Source organism: Rhipicephalus sanguineus, chromosome 7 (genome assembly GCF_013339695.2).
Source record: "Rhipicephalus sanguineus isolate Rsan-2018 chromosome 7, BIME_Rsan_1.4, whole genome shotgun sequence".
In the NCBI taxonomy this organism is placed as follows: Eukaryota; Metazoa; Arthropoda; class Arachnida; order Ixodida; family Ixodidae; genus Rhipicephalus; species Rhipicephalus sanguineus.
Window position 1 is genome coordinate 113,820,975 of NC_051182.1, and position 22,014 is coordinate 113,842,988.

Genomic DNA, 22,014 nt, shown 5'->3' on the forward strand with positions numbered 1-22,014 from the left:
GTTACGTGGAACAGTTTACATCAAGGGGAATGTGCGATCGGCATCAAACTTGCCCTGTTTGACACTGTTCCAGTAATAAGCGCTTTATTAATTATGGCGCGTGCCACCACATCGGCGTTTAATATGGCTACTGGCTGCGCTAACCAAGGGCAGCATGAATACGTGCAACCTGATATACATAAATAGACAGCCTGAAATATGTGCATTTGAGCTTACGTTCAGTTCATAAAACGTGTTGGGCTGTGCACCATTGTGCCGTTTCTGGTAGTTGTTAGAAATCGCACAAAACGCGTCTGGGAGAGCTTTCCATAGATACCTGAGAAGTTGAAAGAAAAGCAGCAGGCCTACACCAACCAGACCATTCAGCAAATAATACCAAAAGTGCCACACTGGAAGTTTGCTTGGCTGGCATACCGAGGCGCACGTATGCCGTTCAACGATGTTCGTTCAACGTATGTTCTTTAAAAGCAGAGAAACCGCCATAGATGCCACGAAAGATAGTTGGATTATCGACTTAAGTTTAATGCTATTTTTAATGCACCAGCAACACTTGCGGGTTATTTACTAACATTTACTGAACAGTGAAATCATCACGATCATATCCGTGGAATACTTTCTTCATTGTCTTGTTTTTCATAACGCTCGCATGGGCTGTCTTTTTCCGTCATGTCGTATGTATCTTCGGCACACACCGACTGTAGTTTGTAACAATTGCTTGTCGTGTCCAAGGTTTCGCCGGATAACCCCCATAACAAGCACTTATGCCTTCCTGAAAACGAATGTAGGTCACATAAAATAAATTAGGCAAATGGACCATATATTTTCTGACTAACAGTACTGCATGTACGCACGCAGCCTACATGTTATTCCCACAGCCTACCTCGATTTTTAACGAAATAACAATTATATTCTCCAAAAAATTAAATCATGAATATTTTAGTGGCGACTGCTGTCTAAGTTGTTTTTTTACCAGATTCCTGCTCTATTGTTCGCTGCCCCATTGGGGACCAAGTTGCTAGTGTGAACGCTTGTGTAGTCTCCAAGAGGAGCGCTACGAGCCAAGGCTACCTTACGAAGTGTTCGATAACACGTCATCACAGCCGATGGCACGGTGTCCACGTTGGGGGGCTGCCTCAGGGATCACAGTGGGCGTTGCTTTATTCTAGGAGGCTCACACGCCCCCGTAAAGAGCGCTTGCGGCTGACCTTACTGTAAGCAAAAAGATCAGCAGAAAGCTGTAAAGCAACTGCTTTCCTTGGGTAACGCATTGTTATGGGGTGCCAATAGTAGATAGAACAGTTTACCTGTTAACTCGAAAGACTTAACGCGCTATGTTGGCTCGCCCGTCCGCGACAGTTGCGCGGACATTTGAAAGACATCGCAAGGCTTCGATAAATTTGTGCGCTATTCAAGTGACTTTCGCGCGACTTTCTGTTGATAATCACATTATACAATGTCATGATGGCGTCACACGATGACGCCATGTGATGGCATTATCAATTAACATCATCGATTGGTCAAACATGGACCCATCTCGGCAGAAGGCCACGAACATGCGAGGTGCAGAGAGCTTCAATGAACCTAACCTAACCTAATCTAGCCTAACATAATGCGCGTCTATACACTGACACTCGTAATGTCTTGATCGAAGTCATATCCCCCTTGTAAACTTAAATTTTTACCAGGTGCGCAATAGGCACCTGCCTTCGTTACATATAAAGTAACGTCTTGCCAGTTTTCTTGCCTCTGATTTTTTTTTCACAACGACCGTATGCTGCTGTGAGTGCTTCCACCTAAAACAACTTACGGTCCTCATTCAGAGCAGCGGACAAAAGCGCTGCTATTCTGAATCTCGAAAATCTAAATTGGTAACGGGAAGGTACGCTCGAAGTGTGTGTATGGTTGGTGCGGCCGTGGCGAATGCTGCGTGTCCAAAAGAATAAAGTTTCACATGCGATACCAAGCGACGAGATCTATGCGCACAGAAGTCGGTACCCTTTTCGGAGCTTGCGTGTTACGTACCGGAACTATGCGACCAGTCGCTGTTTCGCATATGCGAAATTGTCATGGAAGAAACGTGTGATCACACTTCAGAACATGGAGAACTAACGAGACACATCAAATCGAAGAGGGCCTGGCCATCGAGGTGCAATCAGGGCAATAAGACTGTACAAAGGACAACTACAAGGAAGTTAGGCCGGGCGGGTACGTTATTAAATTTTTGCTGTGGAATACGGTCGCGAGTATACGCCTTATTGGTGCCTACCTTGCGATGTCTGGGGGAGGGGTTACACGTCTGTAGACTACTGTAATATATGCTCGTTCAAGGTGCCGAACTGGCATGCGATCGTAGAAAGAGGTGCAGAAATAGCCTTCCTCGAATGTCCTCAAGCTGCGGTGCCATATGGTCATTGGAGCGAACTATCTTTTTCAGAAATGGAATAGTAGATATTCGGTTCATGAATAAAACCATTTGTCTGGAATGTTTCACTACAATGTTATCACAAATGCAGCATCGTTCAACGATACGCACATAACCATAGAGTCAGGTCACGCAATGCTAATTTTGGTGTATATCTAGCTTGCGAAACGGCCGAAAGCGCACCATGAGCGTGGCACGTAAGTCATGCTCCACATTACGCGCGTGTTATGATTTTCGTATGAACTCCTGCTATTTATGTTCTTCATTTTGTCATGTCGCGCAATACCAATTTCGTGTATATCAAGCTAGCGAAACGGCCACCAGCGCGCCATGAGCGTGGCACGTAAGTCATGATGTACATGACAAGCGTGCCATGATTTGAACGTTAGGTTCCGTCACTTATGTTCGTCATACACTCTTCTAACGCCATACCACGTTTGGTATATATCAAGTTAGACCACCAAGAGTGTGGTGCTCAAACCACAAGAGCGCCAAGACTGTGGCATGTTAATCATGTCGTTCATGACATGCATACCATGATTTTTATGTTATGACCTATAATTTATCTTAGTAATACAGTCATGTTACGCCATACCAATTTTGGTGTACATTATATTAACGAAACGGCCAGGAGAGCACAAAGTCGTAGGCGGCTTGATAGACAGACAGACGGATAGATAGATAGATAGATAGATAGATAGATAGATAGATAGATAGATAGATAGATAGATAGATAGATAGATAGATAGATAGATAGATAGATAGATAGATAGATAGATACGCTCAATGTGGCAGAAGTTCGCTAAGAAATACCTCGCAATAAAAAAATTGGCAGATCCCACGCACTGTAGGAATCGATGTAATGCGAAGAAGCCAGCAAACAGCTGCACACAACGCCATGTTTGTCTTTGAAGCAAATTAAGCCGCTCATATCATGACATCTAGGCCACTATATATCGCATATATTGGACTATCGCTATAGTATCGCATATATTGTGCATACATGCGCGCATATACCATATGTTATATATCATCGACTGAAACATTATTCTGTACACACAATACATGACCTTTCGTTTATTGTCGACCCGCGCTCATGTCATGCCATACCAATTTTGCACATATCCAGTTAATAAAACAGCCGGAAGTGTACCAAGACAGTGTCATGTAAATCATGCCGTAAATATCACGATTTGTATGTTAGAATCTGTCGTTTATATTCATCATACAGACACGTCGCGGAGTAACAATTTTAGTGCATATCAAGCTAGCGAACTGGCCTTGAGTGCACCACGAGCGTGGAATGCAAATCATGCTCTACATGGCCTAAATAGCATGACTGTCATGTAACCACCTCTCATTTATGTTTGTCATGCAATCACGTAAAGCAATACCAGTTTTGGGGCATATCAAACTAGCGAACCGGCCGCGAACGCACCATGAGCGTAGCATGCAAATCGTCCTGTACATGAAATGGATGTTATTATTGTCATGTTACCACCTGTCATTTATGTTTGTATTACAGTCACGTCGCGCAATACCAATTTCGGTGCATACCAGGCTAGCGGACTGGCCGCGAACTCGCAATTAGGGTAGCATGCAAATCATACTGTACATGAAATGCATGTCATGATTGTCATGTTACCACCTGTCGTTTATGTTCGTCGTACAGCCACGTTCCGCAAAGCTAATTTTGGTGTATATAGTGGTAGCGAGACGGCCGCGAGTGGGCCATGAGCCTGGTATGTAAGTCATGCGCTACATGACATATGTCAGGTAAACACCCGTCATTTATGTTCGTCATACAATCACGTCATGCAATGCCAATTTTGCTGTATATCAAGCTAACGAACAGTCCGTGAGTGCAGCATGAGTGTGACATGCATGTCATGATTGCCATGTTACCATCTGTCATTTATGGACGTCATGCAGTCATTTCTCGCAATACCACATTTGGTATATTTCAACCTTGCAAAACGGCCGCGAGCACATCATGAGCGTGGAATGTAAATCATGACGTCGATGACATGCATGACATAATTTTCATGTTACCACCTGTTATTTATGTTCGTCTTAGAGAAATGTTTTGTCACACCAATTTTGGTATATATTCATTTCAGTAAACAGTCGCGAGTGCCCCGAAACCATGTTACGTAAATCATGCTGTACATGACATGCGTTACATGATTTGCACGTTAGGACCGGCCACTTATGTTTGTCATACGCTCTTGTTACGCCATACCAATTTTGGTTCATATCATGTTAACGAAACGGCCACAGGAGCACCAAGACCATGGCATGTAAATAATGCCGTTCATGACATGCATGTTATGATCTTCATGTTATGACCTGTGTTTTACGTTCGTCATACAGCCATGTTACGGCATACCAATTTTGATATACATCCCATCAACGATAGATATATAGATAGATAGATAGGTAGATAGATAGGTAGATAGATAGATAGATAGATGGATAGATGGATAGATGGATAGATAGATAGATAGATAGATAGATAGATAGATAGATAGATAGATAGATAGATAGATAGAGATAGATAGATAGATAGATAGATGCGCTCAAAGTCGCAGAAGTTCGCTAAGAAATGCTTCGCATTTAAAAGATTACCTCGACTTGTTCGGCCGTAGGAAACAAGGAGACAGTCGCTACTTGCCTCCAACACTGGGCAAGGGGGAAATAATTCTGTTGATAAGTCTTCTGTTGCACCAGCTAGAATGAAGTCAGAGAAAATGTCAGTTACAGCCTACAAAAGTGAAACATGCCTGCTTGCATGTCACAGTGCACATAGGAGCGGTGCAGAAGTGTAAAATATGAGCAGTTTACGCGAATGCACCGTTTCATAATAGGCGTTCTGTTCTAACTACATTACATTTCATTTAATAGTAACTTCAGACCATCGAGTAGAGCTTAGAAAGTGCTTGAATCAATCTCACTAAAAGCGTCACCATTTTGTTTTTCGTTGCTCAACATCATGCTTTGTGTTAAAAGGCCACATACAAAATGTGCGCAGACAGTGTAAATATTTTGGAATTTCACGTACTTACACCATCTCGGTACATAGGAACAGAAGAAAAAAAGAGAAATTCATGGGGTGAGTATTGACTGTTGATGTTGAAAAATTCATCGCTGTTTTAGAAAACGTTGAGAAATGCGGATCGTGCATTGTATCATCACACTTGCATAAAAATATGCCAGGAATACAATATTACCACCCAACTGCCATCTCTCGTCCTGAGCCACTTCACGTCATCGTTCATGTATATTTCATTACTCGCTATATAAAGTCATGCCATTAAGGCCCCCTAAACAACACATCTAAAAATTAAACGCCTGTAAGAGGCATGACTACAACTTTAACCCCGTTTAGAAATTCTAAATGAGTTCTTTGGCCACTTTATGTCACGCGAGTGTTGCGCATTCAGTCGCTATGATTGAATGCACTTGCATTCGACCGTAGCGTTCGGCTATTTAGATAACTAAATAGCAAGATAACTGCGGCTTTCTTTCCTCTGCTCGTGTGATACGCGCTGTGTGTCACGCAGCGAAACGGCACTTACGTTTATTCTTATTTTTTCAATGCCATTGATGAATAATGCTGCTGCCCGTTTTTTTGCTTTCTTTTAATAATTTTATATATTTTCCCACAGCCCAATCCATTTCGTTTGCGCAGAACACTCTAGACGGGCATAAATGTCTCGCATCTGAATTTTCTGATAGCGCTTGCTGTTTACGCGTTCTTTGCCTGATATATCTTTCACTTGCATGACATTCACATCGGCTTAAGTCGCGTTATGTTTTGCCACCGGGGCCATATATTCAGAGTAAGCACATTCACAAGATTTTATTTAATTACTTATTCATAAAAACAAGCTTGATAATCTTTTCACATGACGTTCTGGAACAAAATATATGTTCCACCAAAATTTTACGCACTTTCTAAATTTCTGTAGACATGTGGTCACATAAGCCGCAATAGATATTACGCAAAAATTTTCTAGCATATTTGCTTCATAAATATTTTAATCAGAGCAGCTGTATAGCTTGTCTTATAAGGTATAGTGGTTCCATTAGTAGAAAAACATTTCTTGTTACAGTTGGTTGAGTCAGTTACGTAAATAATGCGAACGTGCGAAGTCATGAATGTTATTACAAACTACCTAAAAACTGGCGATGAACGAGACTTCTTTAGTGTGGACATTGTGTGGTCTACAGAACACATCCTTCAACATGAAGAAAAATTCATACCTCCTATTGCAGCTTTCAGTATGAGATACGGCACACCATCTCGAGTAGTTACATTAAAGTCTACCCGTGCTTCGCTGAAAAAGTGAATACCTGCATATTAGGACATTATTACATAACAATATATCATGGTTATATATGTCGGGCTTCTTAAGATTGTTGCAAAGAGCTAATATTCGCCTGTGCTAAGCATATTTGATTGAATCGCCTCTTCAAAGTAACAAGGGAAGTGATGGAACCCAAGTGCCCCATGAAGTGACACGACAATGTTTGTGAGTAGGTTCGCCTTTAATAACCTGAATCTCGTGATAGTAAATCGTCCGTCCAAAGAGGATGCCACAGTAAGTGCTCGTTAAGTTTAACAATTAAATATTTCTTTTTTTATCGCAACAAAGGTTTCCTTAAGACATTGTTCTCAAAGAATGCATGAGTATATAAGTGTCCTGCAACGCCTGTGTTGAGTATGAATTTAGAGCTGCGTTTTGTGGGCTCTATTAAGGGCGCATGGTAGACCCTATAGCTTCCATTTATTACAGGGCTTATTTTAAGACCCAATTGCTCGGAAAATGCTATATTAAAAGCATTGAAGTTCCCTTCATTTTATTAGTCATCGTGTTTTCTTGTAGTGGAGCTAGAATTAGAATTGTACTTCAAGTGTTGTCATTCGGAACTTTTAGAGTGGCAATCATAATTTGTCAGTATTTTAAAAATAAAACTGCGACAAAATGAACACCACAGCGCATACGAGCGCTATTTTCCGTCAGTAGATTTATATTAGTGTTTAGTTTGTTTTGGTAAAAATCAATCTCCTCGCTTTTGAGGTTGTTCCGATAACCTGACATAAGTAATAAAGAATTCATTTCGACATATGGAAAATTAAAGAGCAAAAACAAGTTCGTTTTAATTTTGTTCAAGATGTACTGAACAACGTAATTAATTGAAACCAGACATATAGACACCATGCGAATTATCTGTTCACTTCTTTTCTTCTTTTCCTGTCTTCAGAGTTCTCTGGCTTGTTCTTATTTCACATCTTCTGCTCTCTCTTGGCAGCATACTTTTAATGGCGATCGAATTCACCTAACCATATCACAGTTGCACCTTGGTAATTTGCCAAGCAGGCTTGACAAAATGTACGCGGGCCGTACCGGCCTCGTTGAAAGTTAGAACAGTTTCAAAGGTGGTAGTTCCGAGGGTTACCATTCCAAGGAACACAATCTATTGTGTTCGTTGTGAGTGCAATGGTTCGCCCGCCATGGCTGATAACAGTTACTCATTATCACACTTTCTAGAAGCTCCACATCAATGAAAGTGTAGCCATTGTCACTACAGGTAACATTTAGTCTATGCGGCGACGTGGAAAAATTTACTTGCTGAAGTGCTCACACAGATGATCCCGGTTTCGCTGCTGTTAATAGACGAAGCACGTCGACTTCCAAACATGTAGCGCTTTCTAAATAGTTCTTTGACTTTGTAAAGACGAAAATATATTTCTAAACTAGAAATAAATGCACAGAACCGCGTCTCCATGATCGTCTCACAAAGACAAGGAAAGTGAACTCGATAAATTCCATTCATGTTAAAAAGAACTGCGCTATGTGCCTTCAGACAGCCAGGCAACATTTTAAAAACATGCAAAGCTCACAGAAACTGCCTGTTGCGGTTTTAAAAAAAAGTTAGCTTGAGGCAGGAAGCTCAGGTTGTGCGCGGCCTGAGAAAAGAGAGCGTGCGTGTTTGTCAGTTGGTCTCGAAAACGTGGTCCGTTTCGCTCAATCAAAATGCGGAAGATTGTGTAGGATGCTGGACATTGTTAAGGAAGGCCTTATTATTCTAAACAAGCAAAAAAATCTACTTTATGTGTTTAAAACTGAATTGAACGAAGGGAAGTTTTCAGGGCTCACTTCCTTATTTGACACAAGGAAGGTGCAGTGGGCGTTAATGGTACTGTTTTAAGTGTATTGTAACAAATGTTTTGGATTTGTGAAGAAAGTAAAGTGGACGAAAAGACAACTTGCCGCTGGCAGGGACAGAACATGTCACCTTCGGATTACGCGCCCAATACTCTTACCAACCGAGTTACAGCGGCGGTCGGCCCCTTGTGCACCTATCGGGTATTTATGCATGTAAACCCCGGGAATATTAGTCAGCGCCGCTCTTAGCCATGCCGGCGAGTGCAGAACACTGTGTTTCTTTCCAGATGCCGCCCAAGAAGCGCTCGCATACTACCTGAAGACGTGAACGCTACCGGAATAAGACCCTCGCTATGAATGAATGAAGGAATGGCATTTTGGAGGGCTCCTTCCTTTTTTGTGTGATGCGTATTGGACATGATGGGCTGGACTTAGAGTGGTGTGTTTCCCGGTGTTGGCGAAACCTCGAAACCGAAACGACATGATGTGCATGGGAGGGCGAAAGATGAAGAAGAAGAGCAGGAAAAAAAAATTCTTGGACGGGGCGAGGCGAAGAGAAGAAGGAAAACGAAGACGAGGTAGCTGGGCTTTAGAACGCCGGAGAGAAGACTTCCTAATTCTGAAAATATTATTTCCCTCTGGGCATCTTCTCCGGGCCACAGCAACAGGAACGTCTGCATAGCTGTCTGCGAATTTTTTCGTCACACAAGAATTTTTCGATAATTCATTTCAACTCAAGATTCGGTACTTTGGACTTCTTGTCACTAATTGATTGCATTCCATATTATTGTTCAATTCTTTTTATTAGAACATAAACTAGCCATCCTTCAATTTTCTATACACCATAGACGACCGATTAAATCCTGTTTCTTAGTCTAAAGTCTAAATTTCCCCCTCTAATTTAACCACCAGTTTCATGGCAAATTCCCATTGTGCGTGAGAGCCAGAATTAAAGGAATGCGCAAGCAAGCAGGGAAGACGTGCGTGGCAAGACGTCGCTGGCTGTTCGAGGAGGCCTCAAGGTAGTTGGGTTCCGGACTCAAACCAGCAGGCCCGCTGGCGACCTCTTTGACCGTCAAGGAGGACGCCTGCGGTACCACGTTCCAGTGGTAATGGTCTCCAGGCTGCACTTGGCAGAATTTCCAATGAGCACTTGACCGAATCTCCGGTGTGCTGCTGTCCTCCATTCTGCTGCTCTACCGACGCCGACATCACTCACTGACGTTTCACCGCTGCATCACCACTAAACCCCTACGCACCGTACTGCCAGATCAACTTTCTTTAATTTGCGGGACACTGGCATTTGTAGTTTAATTTAGACTCTTCTATAATTTGTATTGTCACCGTGTTTTCCTTTCCTGTTTGTGTCTTCTTTTTTTATTTATGTTTAGAAATAACAAAGGGTAGTTTTTCCACCATGCGGTTTCATTATTATGCCACTGAAGCCATTTTTCACTGGCAGTACTTAAAATACACGACAGATTGGCGTTCGCTACGACAGGACGAAACCGCGTGGTAGCGGGAGCATGAACAGAAAGTGTTCGGGATGTATTCGTCAGATTTTGCAACGTTGGGTCATCGCATGGGTCTGCAGGGCGCAGAACTAAAAGCCTGGGTTTGCGGGGCGCACAACTAAAAGCGCCCACAGAAAGTGTACTACTTGGCAGTTGTTTTTTGGAAGGAGGTTTTGGAACACCACCATAACGAGCTTCAAAGGTCAGCCAATAAAGTGTCGATTGAAAAAAAAAAAGAAAAGTGTGCGCTACACACTACACATAGTTACCTTGCTCAGGTAATTCCAATTTACTACCAAGATATGCTCATTAATAAGATTTTGCAGAAGCACATAGATATGAACACGAGGTTAGTTGTCCAAGCAGCAAGGTGACACGAAAAAGCACAGTATGCATCAGGCAGCCTTCGATTCAGCTATCCGAGGGAATTAAAATACCTTGATGGCACACTGGGGCGATGTGAGCAAAGGTAATCATATGCAGTGTGTATTGCATTCTTCTCTTGTTATAAGAAAAGTCATGGAGGACAACGCTCCACTTGATCTAATTGCAGACTGTCAGGCCTTATGTAGGAGCTATCATAATGGGAAAATGGCTAGACAAATGGAGAGGGCTAGCACTGTCGTTTATAGGAGGCCGACTTTGATTAGGAGCGCAATTTTAAAGGCAAATAAATTTTTTGTACAAACAAAGATTTGTTGTTTTAGTTCTCCTCTTGATTTTTTTTTCTTTTTGTGTCGTGTGGGACACTTTTTATACGTTCAGATTGTATGTGATTAATCATAGTTGCGAGTGAATGCCTGTCCTGTTTTTTTTTTCAACATGCCCATTGTTATTTGAGCTGTTCAAGATCATGAGTGACCATATAATTCATATCGCAATAAAACACCCGGCACGAGATCACACCTTCGCCGAGTTCTGCAGCGTCGGTGCCAACTTTGAAGAAGCCAGACTCACCGCCTACCTTGTCGTCGGACCTGTCAAATGGCGGAGAGTGCGCCCCATTGGCGGTGCAGAGAAGTGTGACATCTTCGTTGGCGAAGTTTGCTAGCTGAAAGAGCTGTTCTAGCAACCTTCTCTCCCCGCATCGCCCAATTACTCCTCTGTTCGCTGACTTGTGCTTGCGTAATGAGAGTTATAAAATACTTCATTATAAACCAGTATTTTAACGTGCTTTTACTAGTAAATACTATGTAGGTAGTGATGTTTCTTTTTGTAAAGAGCAGTGCTATTTCGCAATATAGTTGTCGGTGTTACATCTCCCAACCCGATGTTTTAACACAAAAGCGTTTTATGCCGGTCCACCACGACTTTCATGACGTATTTCCGTCACGGAAATACATGAGAAAAATGAACGCTGCAAAGAAAAAAAGCTATTAGAAAATGTCCCGTTGCAGGAGTCGAGCCCAATACCTGTCGGCCTGCGACGATGGTTGGCGCGCATTTAGCCCATTGAGCTAGCGCCAGACACATAGCAGAGGCTGCATGAACCCGCAATTTATCTTTCGCACTTTCACAGGGCTTTTGGATGGATGTATGGATGGTATGAGCGTCCCTTTTATAAAGGGGTGTTGACATGTGTGGCACCTGGCTCGAAAAAAAAAGGCGCCTTTGCTACGACCGTCCCATTCAGCGCATTTCCAATAGACTTGTAATTTCGTGAACGCTTGAACACACCGCGAGGTGGCGGCTTTAGCCCAAGCCTCGCTCATAGCATCCATTCACATACAAAAATAGCTCTCCGACGCTCGCCTGGCTGTTTATTATGTGCTTGTTGATGCAATATTTGAGCGGGAGTTACCATGCGGTGTCCACCTAAGTTAAAACCTTCAGAACCGCAAGGGTTAAATCATGATCATGGGCGTTATTCGTCGGCTCTGAGATGTGCTACTAGGCGTCAAGATGCGAATGTCCACATCCAGCGGTGCTACATCTGCCAAACAGCAGTAGACATTGTACGAGCTCTGATATACCAATGCACTATAAACAATCAACTACTTCTGTGACGACACATTTCACTTCCGTGTTATACCGATTCCTATAACACAGCGATCAGCCATATTTTTATTTCTTAGCTCCGTGTGTTATAATTCCAGTAAATGCCAGGTATGTTTTACAGCGAAAGATGTTATGAGATCACAACAAGGGCCGTTTTTGGCACCGTAGTTGTCCGCCGCCGCCGCCGCCGGTGTTCCTAACCACTATCGCTCGAAATAGGAAAAAAAAACCTATATAAGAAAAAACTATATAAAAAAAGGGGTTTGAACCTGGGCCCCTCTGCGTCGGAGCCCAGTATCCTACCTCAGAGCCATGCCGGTGCTTGAAATTGCTAAGCAAAAAGACCTTATACAGGCTTCATGTGGGGAAGGAACCATATTAATATATGTAATGTAGTGTGGTAGCAAAGTAATATAACACCCAGGCGTCACAGAACGCGAATTCTGTAACCTGCCGTCACACAATGCGATTTGGGCAACGAGGGGGTTGTTGAATGCTTCAAACCCATAAGAAAGGCCCCTGCCATAATTCTTAATCGTCATCAGCCACAGCATCAACAAAGTGCATATTATGCCTTACAGGTGTTTAGCGGGCACTACGGTTCTCCGCAGAATGACGGAAAATTGCATAGTGGCTGCTTCCCTACTTCACAAACATTATGATGATTTATAGCGTAAAATAAAGTTTTTCCAATCCAAATCCAATTTATAGCGTATTGGGTTACTCGCAAGTGCACTTCTATTGGTTGCCAAGGAAGCCCATAAGGCTCCCATGATCCATTTCCTCAGGGTCTCAATAAAGTTGATTCCCTCTCTCTATCTCTTTCTCACGTTAGCGTATGTTATAAAGCGTGGTGGGAGAGTGAAATAACGAACGGACGTCACACAATGCGAATTACGTAACTAGTGGGTCGTTTAAAGCTTCCAACCCATTACAAAGGGCTCAGCCATAATTATTCATCGTCATCAACCATCTCATCAACAAAGTGCACATAATGCCTCAGAGATGGTACCTCGCGTCTCCACGGAATGACGAATATTGCCGTGGTGGGTGCTTCCTAACATCACAAAATTTATGATTTGTGACATAGTGGGTACTTTGCTAGTGTACTTGTATTAGTAGCCACAAGAGAGTTTATAACGGGCACTTCCAGCTTTCGTTGTGACTGTGCTGCGCTTTCCGCGCAGGCCTGGCGTTTTTTTTTTTTCTCCTAGTTTTGTCTACAAAATATTATGCATGTGCCTATGGCAGTTTTGATTTCATCTTCGTTTAGGAAGCTATTTTGACTTCTCCTCTAATCGCTTAAAAGATTCCCTCTATTGTGTGCCGCCGTGCCGTGACGATGCCGCATTGGCTTTCTGCATAATGGGGCGCTTGATACGGAATCCACGTGCTGCATTAGTTTAGTGGTACCACTGATAAGAGCTACACGGTCAAAATTGCATCTGTTTCCGCTTTCTTAGCTTTCGCTACCTCATTTCTTGCGAGCTCAAACAATTTGTTTTTCTTTTGCAGCGGCGCCGGTGTTTTTCTAAGGACATTTCATGACATATAAATAATATTGTCTGCTGACGAAGTGTTGTGGTGTCTATAGCCAAGCATATACATACATTATTTCCAGCTGATCCTTCGTAATTCTGAAAGAAAAATAGAAGATATCCGAATATTATTATTATGTCCTCGGTGATGCCAGAGATCGAAATTTCCGCATTGCGTTCTTCGCATAATTATCTACCACACTGCCGAATCTTATATTTATATAACTTTTCAGTAAAGAGATATGATCGGGATAATTTCAAGAAAACACCGAACAATGAAAATTCTGACGACAATCAAAAACAAAAAAAAAATTATATTTCCAAAACTTTGTCCACTTATTCTCCTCTACATCAGCTTTTACAATCATTGAAAACATGTTGCATAATTTCGTTGCACTAATAGTTACGGCCCCTTCAATGAGACCCTTAGGCAAGGATTGGCAATTCTGACTTCTTGCCCAGCAAGTGTATAGAATGCAGGCAGGATTGAATTTCTTTTTATTAAAAGGCCAGCAGTACCGAAAAAGGTGTCGCAGGCACTGAAGACGTTAATTTTGAAATTATTTGGTCACTGCAGCGGCCACGAGCGCGGGGCTACCGAGCAGGCGCGCGCGCACGCGAGATGCTCGTTTTAAGAGATGGCGCAGTGAGAGCTCGTTCTCGCGTCCTCAGACCGATTGAGTTCGAAACAGCAACACCTCTCGGGCGACTTGAACGCACGTGCACTGGAGCTTCGCTATTCTATCCGCCCTCTGTTCGCATCGCAGCTAGGCGCTGATAACCCGGCGGAGATGGAAGCAAGATGAAAACTCTATAAGGGAGCTATGAGCGCTCGCTTCACGTACGCTGCTGCCAGAGAAACTGCGCTGCGCCAGTTGCGATATACGTGGAAAGCATGAACGTGGTGCTCAAGTGGCAAAGCAAAATATGGAATATCAAAAGAAAGAAAAGCAAAACTATCGGTAACTGGATACGCTTGCCTATCTTAGATGTCGGCAGCAGACGGCCTGAACTGGCCGCGCGTTCGGTGCACTGTTCACACTTCATTCGGCGCGGATAGTTCTTGCGCTTTGCTCTTACTCTACTCCTCCTGTGCGCCTCAGGGCGAGAAAGTATAGCTCTGGAGTGTATTGTGGAGACTACCATTCGAAGCACAAGAAGCTTAAGGAGTACTGACACGAATTTAAAACAAATTCGGATTGTTACTCGAAATAAAAATACTGGTGTCGAGGAACCTAAAATGACTATTGTGGTGCCTGGGAATGCATTGTATATATTTTAATTAGCGCCATCTTAAAAAGACACCTTAGGTTTCGATATCGAGGGGGCGGCTTCTCAGTGTCGTTTCATAGCAGTGTGACGTCACGGAGATACATAAACTCGTGACGTACTAGCGGCAAATTCGTCATCTGCTCGTGGTGTACATAAACAACGATGAGTGAATTGTCGTCCAGTGACTCTGCGAGTGATTTCTACGATTTAGGCAGCATGCAGGACGCAGAACCCGCAAACTCGGGGGAACTGTCTTGACTCGTCGGGATAATGTCCTTCAGTGGGGCTGGCTTGCAGATGCTCAGCGACGAAAACTTCATAGTCAAATTCAAATATTTTACACGTGTTCTCCGACTCCAGTGTGTGGACAGCGTTGACACTGCATACCAACGAAGCAAAAAAATGTCCCTTTTGCGATGTCTCAAAATCGTGTCAGTACTCGTTTATTATTGCAAAGAAGGCAAAATTTCGATGAGTTACCGACCTAGACATAAATGCTTTGAAGGAATGTTTAACGCTCGAAAGATCAGTGACTGTGAGTGAGACGGACTACTTGTGCTACGCGTGCTTTTGCTACCACTGCAATGAAAGATCATCACGGAACGCACAGTTTAACGATGACATTCTTATGCCCCCCTGAAAAAGAGACCAACGTCATTAACCAGATCACTGCGACTACCGGTGCACGTGCGTTCAAGTCACCCGAGAGATGTTGCTGTTTCGCACTCAATCGTTCTGAGGACATGAAAACGAGCTCTCACTGCGCCGTCTCTTAAAACGAGCATCACGGGTGCGCGCGCGCCTGCTCGGTAGTTCCGCGCTCGTGCCCGCTGCACTGACCAAATAATTTCAAAATTAATGTCTTCAGTACCGGCAACACCTTTTTCGCTACTGCTGGCCTTTTAATAAAGAGAGATTCAATCCTTCCTGCATTTTATACACTTGCTGGGCAAGAAGTCAGAATTGCCAATCCTTGCCTAAGGGTCTCATTGAAGGGGCCGTAACTATTAGTGCAACGAAATTATGCAACATGTTTTCAATGATTGTAAAAGCTGATGTAGAGGAGAATAAGTGGACAAAGTTTGGGAAATATAAAAAAATGGGTTTTTGTTTATTGTCGTCAGAAGTTTCCATTGTTCGGTGTTTTCTTGAACTTAGCCTAATCATATCTCTTTACTGAAAAGCTTTATTAATATAAGATTCGGCGGTTTGGTAGATAAGCATGCGAAGAACGTGATGCAGAATTTTAGTCGCTCTGCTACAAGGCTTTTTTGAGATAAAGACCTTCAAAGCAAAGAAAATAACGTTTCCTGGGCCAATTTTGAGGGTTTTTATAAAAACATCTACACTACACATAAAAACTAAAAATACCTGAGCAGAAGCAAAAACATGCATGTGTTTAGCTAAAGAAATTTGAGTTACCTAACATTAATATATTTCATGCAATTCATACCGAATGTTGGCCAAAACAGTAGAGAGCATGAGCGCTCCACTTCACCTCTTCGTCATTATTGATTTCCTGTGCTTTGAAAAAATTTTTGGCGGCAAAACAAATTGATGATCTCTTCTTTCCACTCATCAGACCATAATATATAAAATTTTGAAATAAATTTAAGAGGTCGACCAGCCATCATTTGTTCGATTCTTACGTGCAATCACCCATGTTAGCGTTATAGAATTTTGTATTCTATTTGTTTCGAAGTCTCGGTTTTAGGGGCGAAGCTCCTTAAAGCGGCACCCGTTCGTCCCCGTCGTAGTGCGCAACCAGTCTTAACGCTAGTACCAGATCTCGACCTCAAGGTGGTGCCGGTGGGAGATTTCCTTCCTGTGCGTTGTTGAACAATAAAAAATTCGCAGCGTGCGCGTTAACTAAAGCCGAATTCTTTCTGTCTCTCATTCCCCATTAGCAGCCATTGTTATGTTCCACTGGAACGTTAGTAGAACTAGAAGTGTAAATGTTAGCTAAAAGCCGACTTCTTCTGTCTCTCATTCCCATTAGCAGCCATTGTTTACCTCCAAGGTAGTGCCCCGGTGAGATTTCTCCTGTGCGTGATTAAACAATAAAAATTTTGTTCAAAACGCCGTTGATTGATGAAATAAACCAAAGAAAGACGTCAGATGTTTTCTAAAAGCAAAACGAAAAGACGCCAGATGTTTCTAAAGCAAAACGAAAAGACGCCAGCTGCTTAACGAAAGACGCCAGATGTTTTCTAAAGCAATGGTTTTCTAAACAATGGAATTCACAGCGTACATGTAAAATTAAAGTGAGCTTCAAGTCGTCAGAACTCTCATCGAACCTTTAGTATAAACGCGCCCGATCTCACGTCGGTGATGATGTATGCGCAGAATTCACGGAAGATTCACGGTTTACCGATGAACCTCCGCAGCTTCGCCCACTCATCATCATTCACTCCATGGATATGCTGTGATTTTTTCTCTTCGACCACAATCTTGGCGATAACCAAAATTCAATATTTGCTTATTTTCTTACGCAGCTAAAACGACCAAAACAAGAGGACTCAAAATTCTGACATCGTCTTCACTACATGGCTGTTTCTTTCATAAATAACGTTGGTGACACAAAGGTACGGTTATGCAAGCATATAGATATATCAAATGGATTTGCAGGAATTGACGTGGTGCCTCGCATAACATGGTAGTAATTCTCTTATCTGTCTTTTTGTCGCATCTCGGCGTCTTGTGCGTCGAGACTATCAGACATTCAAGGAATGGCACTGTCAGTCTTTACTGCGCGCTCTATTTGATCAAAATAACGGAATTTAGCTTCCTTAAAATGAGTGCCTGATTAGTCGATAATTCTAGTGGAAGTCGCTACAAAGCGGCCGAAAATATTTTCAGTTAGTTTCAAGTGTACACCGTTCAGAGTTTTCTTGAATAAACCGGGATATGGCTGTTAAATACATATGAACTACGGTAAATTGTTGATTACTACAGTAATACATTGAATAAAATTTCATTATAGGGTGAGATCCATACTGAATTGATCCCTTAGCTCTTACTGTAGTAGCGTACCGCCTTGCACAGGGCTTATTCACATTCAGGATAAAGTCAGGGATATCCCTATTGGAAACCCAGTGGCGCTCTGCCAGTGCCATACATGGTTATTCGACTAGTGTGGCGCTGGGTACTGGGACGCTGGCAGGCTGCACGACGCACGCTAAACGCTGGCGCGCTGCACAATGGGACACCCGTTACGGGCCGAAATCAAGCTTTTAAATTGTTTTGAGAAATTGTGGTCACGCCCAGATCGTAATTGGGGCTGAAACACGATAACTTTTTCGTTCGACATCCCGCGACCCAGTATAAAATCTTATACGAAGTGCACCCAGCGCACCTAGTTTTTTTCCAATGCGCCGCCACTTTTCGCACAGCGTGGGCAGACGCTGTACAGCGTGGCCAGTGCCTTCCAGTGCGCTTTAAGACAATGGACCACACTGTACAGTATTCCCAGGGTCTTTCAGCACGCAAGGCGGCACTGGCCACGCTGTACAGTCGGTCCAGTGTATTCCTGCGCGCTGTAGAACACTGGGACACACTGTAGAGCGCTTCCAGTGCCACCCAGTGCACTGAAAGACACTGGGAGGCACTGCAAACAACGTTTTTGCGATAGAGATCCCTTTGGCGGTAGAACGGTAGCCGTCAGGATTGTTCTTGGCTACTTGACAGTGTTGTTGTTGATGACCTCGCATGTTTTATACGAAGTCGAAAACTTTAAACAACGGTATCAGGAAACACTCTTTTATTTAATGAAAATTTTAGAACCCAGCTTATACTTCTAAAACCAGTTATATTCACTTGAGCCACTCCCATACAGATATTTGTGTCGGGCGCCTTTGTCCCCTAAATCCAGGCCACCTCGGCCTCCAGCCAAACAAAGGAAGAAGCAAAAATCAAAAGTTTTAGCAAGTATTTGAATACATGTGAATTGAGGCTCGAAGTAACAGATTGAAAACAATTCCACCTGGACCAGCTAGCATAACACTGTCTCCATTTCCAACCTAATTTCACTACGCATTCTTGTAATTGCAATTGTAATCACAAATCACGTATATAAAATTCTAGTATACACACGTTTCACTCCTCGTTCCCACATCAGTTCTGAAAATATAAAAAAAGCCTTAGTTTAGAATGTATGTACGGTCTTCCGAAAAAAAAAGAAGCATCGCAGTGCACGCGAATACTTTGAAAAGGCGTCTTTGCTGTTACGAAGGGCTGTACCACCCGAGTGTGTACGCACAAGCGCTTTCGTGCTTGTGCATACTTGCCGCAATAAAACAAATTGCCGTACTACTTTCTCCTGAAGCAGAAGGAGTTTGATGTGGGTAGTTGGTGCAGCATACTGGAAATTTTTAGATTGCGCAAACCACACGAGGACCAGAAAGGTGTCTGTTTAAGTGTTCTTTCTAGTCCTCGTGTGGGTTGCGCAACGTTAAATTTTCTAGTATACTCTTTCCTGCCTAATTTTTTAGAGCAGGGAAAGGCTGCAGCCAATTTGCTGACAAACCGATATTACCTGCCTTAAGGCCTCACACATGCATTTTATGCGAACACACATCATTCGGGAAATATTGCACTTAAAAATGCACCTGTTTTACGATGACAAAATACACCTAGGGAATCTTTAACAATATAAGAACTGATTAAAACTAGTAAATAAAAAATGATTTGCCACAGAGAGCTGTGTCTCTCTGTATTGCCTTCACATATTATCAAAAGGCGCGTCACCCACTGATTATATTTGGTATCATAATTCTTACATACCCTAAAACTGTTTTTGTGTATTGCGTTTTCTTGTTTTATAACACACATGGTAAGTTGGGTTGCTGTGTGAAGCTCTGTTTTGACGAAATGCATGCCCTTTTGTCATATTTCATCAGCGCATGTCCTGCGCATTTTTTTTCGCCCTTCTTTTTGTTACGCGCTATTTCATGAAAAATGTTTTATGAGAAGCTAGTTTCGTCGAGAAGCCTAAAATACGCTACATTTCCGAATCCACGGGGTTGTATTGTTTAAAAAATATAAATGGTAGAACTGATACATTTCCTAGCCCAATGCTCAGAAAATAGCAACACATCATGAATTCTCGGCCTGCTGGAAAAGGAAATGTTGTCTAGAATTTTTAATATACCTAATTCTTTGTTTGGCATAGATATCGCTCGTCCACCTTGGTGGTGTAGCCGTTGCGATGCTGAGATGCGTACCCGAAAGTAGCGCGCTCGATCCCGGTCGCAGCGGTAACCTTTCAATTGAGGCGAATTGCTAGAGGCCCGTGTAATGTGTGGTGTCTGTGCACGTTAAAGAACACCAGATGGTCGATATTGCCCCGCGCGCTTGTTTTAGATGCAAAAGCATCTTACGCACGGGGCAGTGTCCGTTCTGCGGCATCCGCACCCATACTGCGCATGCGCCAACTGTCCCCATTCTCCTCGCGTGAGCGAGGTAAGGGGGGCGAGTTGGGAGGGTGTGGGGTGAAGGAGGTTGTGTGAGCGCTGCCTCCGCTTGGTTTCTCCTCTCCCGTTTCTCTCTCTCCGCCACAGCTGTGCGCTCGTATATATTGCGGCGCGCGCTCGCTACCGCTGCACTCTCCTTCGCAACGGCGCTATGGACTCTGGCGCAGCTGAACGTAAACAGCAACGTCGGAAAGCGTTGCACTCTCCTTCGCAACGGCGCTATGGACGCTCGCGAAGCTAAACGGAAACGGCAACGCCGGCAAGCGAATCTCGAAGCTGCGAGGCTGCGAAAGCGCGCGCTGGCTGTGCTTCCCTCATGCTCTCTCTGCGCGAAACGCCATGAACAACGTCAAAGTCGGCGCTAGTTGCAGCGGCAGCACCACTGCCGCGGAGCAGAGGAATGTTAGGGAATCTGAAGGCAAATTCCAGCGTCGGCAAGCGGTAATTCCAACGCCTCGACAACCATCGTCTCATAAGTCACATAAGAGAAACGGAAACTCGATGCGCACACCCCGCGATACTTTCGCATACCACCATGGTTGGCCGCTTAGGGGGAGATGTGTAATTTTGTTCTTTTTATGTAACTAGTTCGTTGCACGCGTTGCCGCAGCCTTGCGCAATCCGCGCCCTAATGTCCGGGAACCTTCCAGATTACTTTGGAACCTTGTGATAGTCTTGAGCGCGCAAACATGAACTTTTTAGCTTATTCTAGAACAGACGGTCAACAGCGATAAGGCTTGAATGTTCGATGGCACATGTATAAATGCCGACGGGCCTTACCGCAAATCAGATTATCGATGGCCGACGGTCTGTCGCCGCTATCAGTGTAAACGTCTATCACTTGTGTTTGACTTCTCGTTAACCGGGCACACGTTAGGCCATATAAATGTTTAGTCTACAACAAGCTGACTGCTGCCTTCGTCCACGTCTCCACCCCGTGCCAATACTCCGAGCTCTCCATACGGCGTCCCTCATGATCATATCGTAGATTTGGGACGTAAAACCCCAGAAAATACTATTAGAATTGCTTATATATTTCGAGTACTCTTTGAACCTTCACACCTGTTTCCTTCGACTACTTCAATTTGTTATATTTCAAAAACAGCCACTTAATTGCTTTAGCGAAACGAACACTCCCGTTTTGTTTATATTGAGCTTTAAAAATAATACGGAATTCTACGTACATTTCAGTGTTCAAGTAGCAGCGTAGAGTGCGCTCGGATCCTTTTAGACTTTTCTCTAGAAATTCGGAATTAATGCAGTCGCAATCCGTTTGCATCCAATCCCTCTGATCCATCATCTGCAGGTGAATCATTCTTTCTTTCTGAAGGAACTGCGTGACAGTAGCAGTATTTCACTCAGTAAAGGCAAAATACTCCGGGAAACGCAAGAAAAGTGAAATTAATGTGGTGCCACACCGCTATGTGTAGTAACAGTTTACAACACAAAAAAGGAAGTTCAGGGGAAGGTGGAGGTTTGATGTGGTGAAAAATAGAAGCTAGCAAGAATCCTAGAGCTGAGAATGTCGTGGCAGCAAACGCTTCAACAAGCCGACGTGTCTTTGCCAAGACATTTGCTGCATTGACGAAGATAAGTTCACTTGTGCCAACGATGGTTTCGCGGTAT